The sequence below is a fragment of the Alexandromys fortis genome, unplaced genomic scaffold, assembly GCF_014885135.2.
Source record: "Alexandromys fortis isolate MF-2015 unplaced genomic scaffold, M_Fortis_MF-2015_v1.1 scaffold_139, whole genome shotgun sequence".
Lineage (NCBI taxonomy): Eukaryota > Metazoa > Chordata > Mammalia > Rodentia > Cricetidae > Alexandromys > Alexandromys fortis.
In genome coordinates, this window is record NW_026068020.1 from 2,762,753 (window position 1) to 2,768,752 (window position 6,000).

Consider the following 6,000-nt stretch of genomic DNA (forward strand, 5'->3'; position numbering starts at 1 on the left):
CATGTGTGTCCGCGGAGGGGCTGTGACTGAAAACGTAGAGTCCAGTACCAGGACTAAGAGAAATGCGAGGTGAAATGCGGTCTCCCGTCCTAGCCCCGGTGGTACTGCAGGTCTGAGAGAGCGAGGCCTTGAGTACCGGAGTTCAAGGCTTCTCCACATCCCGGGATTCCCCCTCATGTGTCCTCCCAACACACTAGATGTAAACAGCCCCTCCCAGCTCTCTCTCAAAGCCTCTGTCAGGGGTGCGGGTGGAAGTCTTGACCCACACAAACCCCTTGAGAAAGCAAAACTTCCCCCAGAAAAAGGCAGCCTCCTTCCGGGGGGAGGGGGACCCCACTATGAGACTCATGCTGCCTAGCACGGTCTGGCCCTTTAGAAGCACAGGCAAGGGTCCTGAGATACTGCCTGCCCCCTTGCCCTGTTAGGGGGCTGTCCCTTTCCTCCCCAACCGCTGGGGGCCCTGACACCCCAGAGCCCAGAGCCCGAGGCCCTGGAGACAGGCCGAGGGCAGGAAGATAAACAGGCAGCCCTTGATGGCCGCTGTCATCATGGCCGTCATCATGGCTTTCATTTGGCTGCCTAATGAGTCACATCACAGGCTGAGAGAAAAATTGTCAATCGCCTGGGCCCTAATGAATTTTTTTGCAAATTGTAATCAAGCCAGGCCGTCTCAGCTGGCTGATTAATGAGACCCACGAGGCTCGGCCAGCACCTCAGCTTTTTATTCCATCCCGTCCTCCCCGCACTAAATTAACAGCAACTTGTCTGAGCTTCAAATTAACTCCCAATGATTAATTCTGATGGGGGGGCCTGAAGAATAGCTTGTTCTAATAGGCTCTGGCCCGAGATGCTGTTGGAAATTAATACACTTCCCCTTTGGCTGCCGGCTTTAATCCAAGGTTGGGTTTTGACATCACTATATTTGCTGTTACAATAAATCCCACTTACATCTGCAGATCGAATAATTATGGCCAGGATCACACAGGCCTGGGCCCCCAGCCGGTGGTGCAGTGGGACACCTGGGGGCTGACCTCGGATCCATAGCCTAAGGAGGGGGTTATCCTGGGAAGAGTCACCTGACCCCATGGCCCTTTTTCTCATCCCCCATAATCCTTCCCTTATCAGGGAGCTTGGGTATCCCCAACTCTTTGGAAAACTGAATTTGCTTTGAAAGCCTACATCCAGATCTTTATCCAAGCAGTCTGTCCCTCAGGCTCCCCTAGAAGGCTGGGAATTCCTTCCAGGCAAAGGTGTGTGTATGTGTGTGTGTGTGTGTGTGTGTGTGTGTGTGTGTGTGGTATATATGTGTGTGGTGTGTATGTGTATGGTGTATGTGTGGTGTGTATATGTATGGTGTGTGTGTGGTGTATATGTGTGTGTATGGTGTGTGTGGTGTGTATGTGTGTGGTGTGTGTGTGGTGTGTATGTGTGTGGTGTGTATGTGCTATGTGTGTGTTGGTGGGGAGGGCTTCTCCAACCGTAAATTGAAGCTGGAATTTTCAAGACTTAAAACAAGCTTGTCACAAGGCAGTGAGTCTTTAGTCCCCTGGAAAGGTTCCTTCAGGTTGCCTTTTCAGCTACATAGGCTGAGAGCAAGACCTTCGGGCCCTCTCCCCCATGGACTGGCCAGTCTCGTTCTGGTTGTGTGCTCTGCCTTCCAAGATGCCCTTTCTCCGGGGTCAGCACTTGCTCCCTCTCCTTTCTGTGGCTGGAGCTTAATTGGCTTAATCACTTCAGCTGTGTCTGGTGAGCCTCACCCCAGGGCCTCCAAGGCTGCTCCTGCTGGCCCTGGTGTACTCAAGGCGAGTACCCAGTGTGCTGAAGATTAGGAGGAACACTCAGACTCATGGCTCTGGTTCCCCCTTTATGACTGCCCAAGCTCCTCAAATCTGCCTGTAGCAGCCCTGCCAATCAACTTGGCTTCCACACTTTCTCTTGGACACTGGCTATGACATAACCAAGTGACCTGCTGGACCAAGCTGTGTGGCCTTTGGTGACAGGTTCCTATGCACAACACCTCTCTCTATCCTTAGAGACCATGATCCTCTGTCCGGGTATACACAGCTTGGGCAAGTGGCCTCCCCTCAACCTTGGAGCTGGGGCCAGCACAGCCTTCTTCACCAGCGCTGGGATCTAACCTAGTCAGCCTTTGGGGTCCTGGAGGGAGGCACAACCAGGGTCGACAGTGATGGCCTGGACAGAGAGAAGCAGCATTAGTCTTCATTTGGGCCCTTATGGTGTGTAAACAGGAGAAATATGATCTTGGTAACTGAACATGAATGCAAATCACACTGTCAGAGTAATAAAGCACCTGAAACCCCGACAAACAAAAGCAACACCATATGTATGAAGACAACCTGCATAAATTATAAATTACATCATAAAAATTGATTGCCTATTTGAACAGTTTAGAAGTGGGAGACCTAAGCTGACTTCTGCCCTCTGTGGCTTTGGAGAAAGGTCAGGCTGTGCCTTCTCCCTCTGTGGGTCCCTAACCCGAGGACCTGGGTGCAGGTTGTGGTGGATAGTAGATGGGACAGCAAGCTTGAGGAAGATCCCACTTCTGGTGGGTTGTGATGGCAAGGGCAATGGGGCTGTCGACAGTCATGGCCCAGCAGGCCGCTGGCGCTTCTGGCCAACACACAGTGTTGCGGTCCTAGAAGATGCTGAGATTGTCTAGGCAGCTCTCTCTGGATGGAGCCAGTCTTCGGTGAGCAGGCGTGTGAGAGCTGGCGAATGTGCGTACTTTGCTTCGGAGCAAGTGAGCGCGGACGTGTGTATGTGATGTGTGATTCGCTGTTCTCCTCGGCAGCTTCTTTCGCGTTCCTAGATGTACTACAGTCAAGAGTTCGATCTTGCAGTCAGGGCCCGCACGTCCCCAGAGCTGAGCGCCCATTACGCCCCCGGAGCTTCTTGGAACTCCACTCTGCAGTAATCCCATCCTTGTCAGAATCCCTCCTCGGCTGCACTTCTGAACTCTCCCTGAACCTCTTCCCAGACCCCCTGGGCCTGCGGCCCCAGCACCACTCTGTGCTCTCCCAGCGCGGTGTTAGCTTCAAAGAGGGAGTACGTCTCTGGTCCTTAGAAGGACTTCCACTGTCACCTCCTTCACCCTCTCCAGTTTGGCCTCGGGGTTGCTCAGTCCCTGCTCCGTGTCCGCTAGCATCTCTTCCTGGAACATGGGTTTATGGCTTTCCCCCAGTTCTCTGTACTCATGCGGTCAGCTATCCTCTCCAATCGGCCACCCCCGCGTGGCCAACTCGGAGCTGCACCCAAGCTGACCTCACAATATCAAGGTCCGAATTGTAGGAGGACACCCGACCCCACGGGGGCGGTTCCTGCACCGAACCCCATAGAAGCGGTTCCTGCTCAGTCGTGGAGGTCTGCCCCCCCCCTCCAGCAGCCTCCAGGGAGAGAGAGAGAGAGAGAGAGAGAGAGAGAGAGAGAGAGAGAGAGAGAGAGAGAGGTCTTCGTGGGCCTGACCCCCGAAGTTGATACCCACGTAGCCAGGACGCAGGCAACTGCCTCGGTAGGCTGTGCCAGGGAGGCAGCCCCCCCCCCACTCCCCACTCCAAGCCTTCATCTCTTTATTTCCCGCCACTAGATCCCTTGAGGCCTTTGTCCTGCTGGCACATCTCTAGAGTGGCCGCTCTTCGCCTTAAAGGGCCCGGCCCCCCACCTCGGCTCCGGGCAGTTCGAATGACAAAGGCCGAAATGCGATTACACTGATCTGATCCTATTAAGACCGCCCAGTCCCCCGCGGCCCTGCCCAGCCAGCTCGGATACCCCCACCTCCTCTTCATTCCTCCTCTGCCTGCCCCCTATTTGGCTTCCGGGGGCGCACCTGGTAGCACGGGACCCAGCCGAGCTCTGAACGCCATGGGGGTTTGGAAGTGGCCGCCTGACCCCGGGAAGGGAGCAGGGGAGGGGGGCGTTGAATAACAAAGCCGAGAGGGGACCAGGCCCCAAATGGAGAAAGGGAGGAACAGACCCAAGCCCAGCCACACCGACTTGTAGACTAGGAGAAGAGATTGCTATCCAGGCTTCCAAAATCCTGGTTCTGCTGAGCAATCTCCTGGGCCCCTCTTAAGGGTCCCAGCCAAGGCAGTGGGAGTCCAAGGTGTAAGGAGAAACCAAAAAGTGATATTCTTGTGTCCAGCACCTCAACTTTCCATTCATGTGTCTTGCAATCCTAGAGGCTTCCTAATAACAGACACAGAAATTGGCCAGACCCTTGTTCCTCTAAATGCTTCCTCCACAAGCTTTGAGCTCCAAGGCCAAGACCCCGGTCAGAGCACTGGGCTGTGGATAAAAGGGATGGGGATGAAGCTTCATGGTGGGTGAGGGACCCAGGAGACAGAATCAGATGCACTGAATTGACTTTGGGTGGGGAAGGGGGTGGCCAGATGCTGGGCTGCTGTTGCCAGTTCATCTTCTCTTCCTAGCCCATCGTCCTTATTTGACAAAAATGGGTAGATCTTGCAGGAAAAGCAGCAAGAACGGAAAGAAAGCTCTCTGAAGAAGCCATCCACAAAGAGGCCAGCCTTTACCAAACCGCTCTGGAACCTTGCTTTCTTCACCTCACCAGCGCTCATACTGGCTCAACCTTCAGCAGTCTTGCAGTCCTGGAGGGTTACTGAAGACGCAGTATAAGTCAAGTGTTACCATCCCGCTGAGTCACCTGGCAGCCTGCTTGGGACCCAGGTGGTCAGACCACCTGCTGAGTCTCCATCCTGGACAGCTAACTCTCTCGGAGCCTCAAGTTTCCTCATCAGCATCCACTGGATGGATGCAAGCAAAAGTAAGTAGAAGAGGACACGCAGTGAGTGTTTGTCAACAATGGGCAGTGTTTCTACCATTATCATCGCAAAGGCTGGCTCCGCTGCTGCTGAAGAACTTGGTGGGACATTTCTCCCTGGCACAAACCCCCACCCCACCAAATCTGTCCCTTGTGGACAGATAAACTGGCTGGTCCTCTCCATTCAGTTGGTGGACAGATCTCAGGTCCTGTCCCTGATACTTTCATACCAACAGCCTCAGCTGCCTGTAGGTAGGAGACTGCCGGGACTGGGGACCACAGTGCCTGGGGACAGGGCAGTGGGTTGGTGACTTACCTCTTCAACGCACCAAAATCACCTCAGCTCAGGCTTTCCTTGCAAAACAAGCACATTTACCCACACATTCTGTCTCACCCATCCTGCATAGAGACTCTGAACTCATTTAGGGATCTCTGGAGCCGGCAAGGTAAGGGCACTGGAGCTGTCGAGGCAGCTCTCAGCGAATGTCAACTCCTGTGTATGAGAGAGACCTCATCCCAGAAAAGCCTCATCACACCTGATGTTTGCACAATTCCACGGGCTCTCCTGTCTCCCTGCAGAGCTGGCTGGTGGGTTATTGAGAGAGCTGGCAGGAACCCAAGCATGGTAAAAATGAAGATAGGATTTTAAATCCTGTGCTGTCACTGTCTCTAGGCACAGAATCCCCGAACCAGGCAAGATGCAGGCAGACAGATCATTCAGTTTTTCTGTACCACGAGGGCACCGTGCCACTTAGATCCGAATGTCCACACACACGTGTGCAGTGATTATTACCGTCACATTTTGGGTGCTGGATCATTTTAAATGCTTATAATGGTGTGTTCAAATAGATTTCCATTTTCCATGACTATGGCTAGAATTTCCTTCCAAATAATTTTCATATTTCATATGTTTCATATGTAATTTATGTTGAAGACTATAAATTGCCCCAAAAAGGAGAGACTGATAATTGCCCATATTTAAATGAGAAATTGTTAATTTGGGATTTTTAAAAAGACTTTCCTTAACGGGTAGTAATGAGGCTAGATTTACCTTCCCACTTCATTTTGTCCAGTCGCATTTGGCTAGTCAGGAGAGTTCTCCAAGAGGGCAGAGGCTAGCCTGTGACCAGGTTGGTGCACTGTGGTAACACCCTTGTCTTCTGGGATTGGGAGGATGGTGGCTATATAGCTTTCCTGGGAGC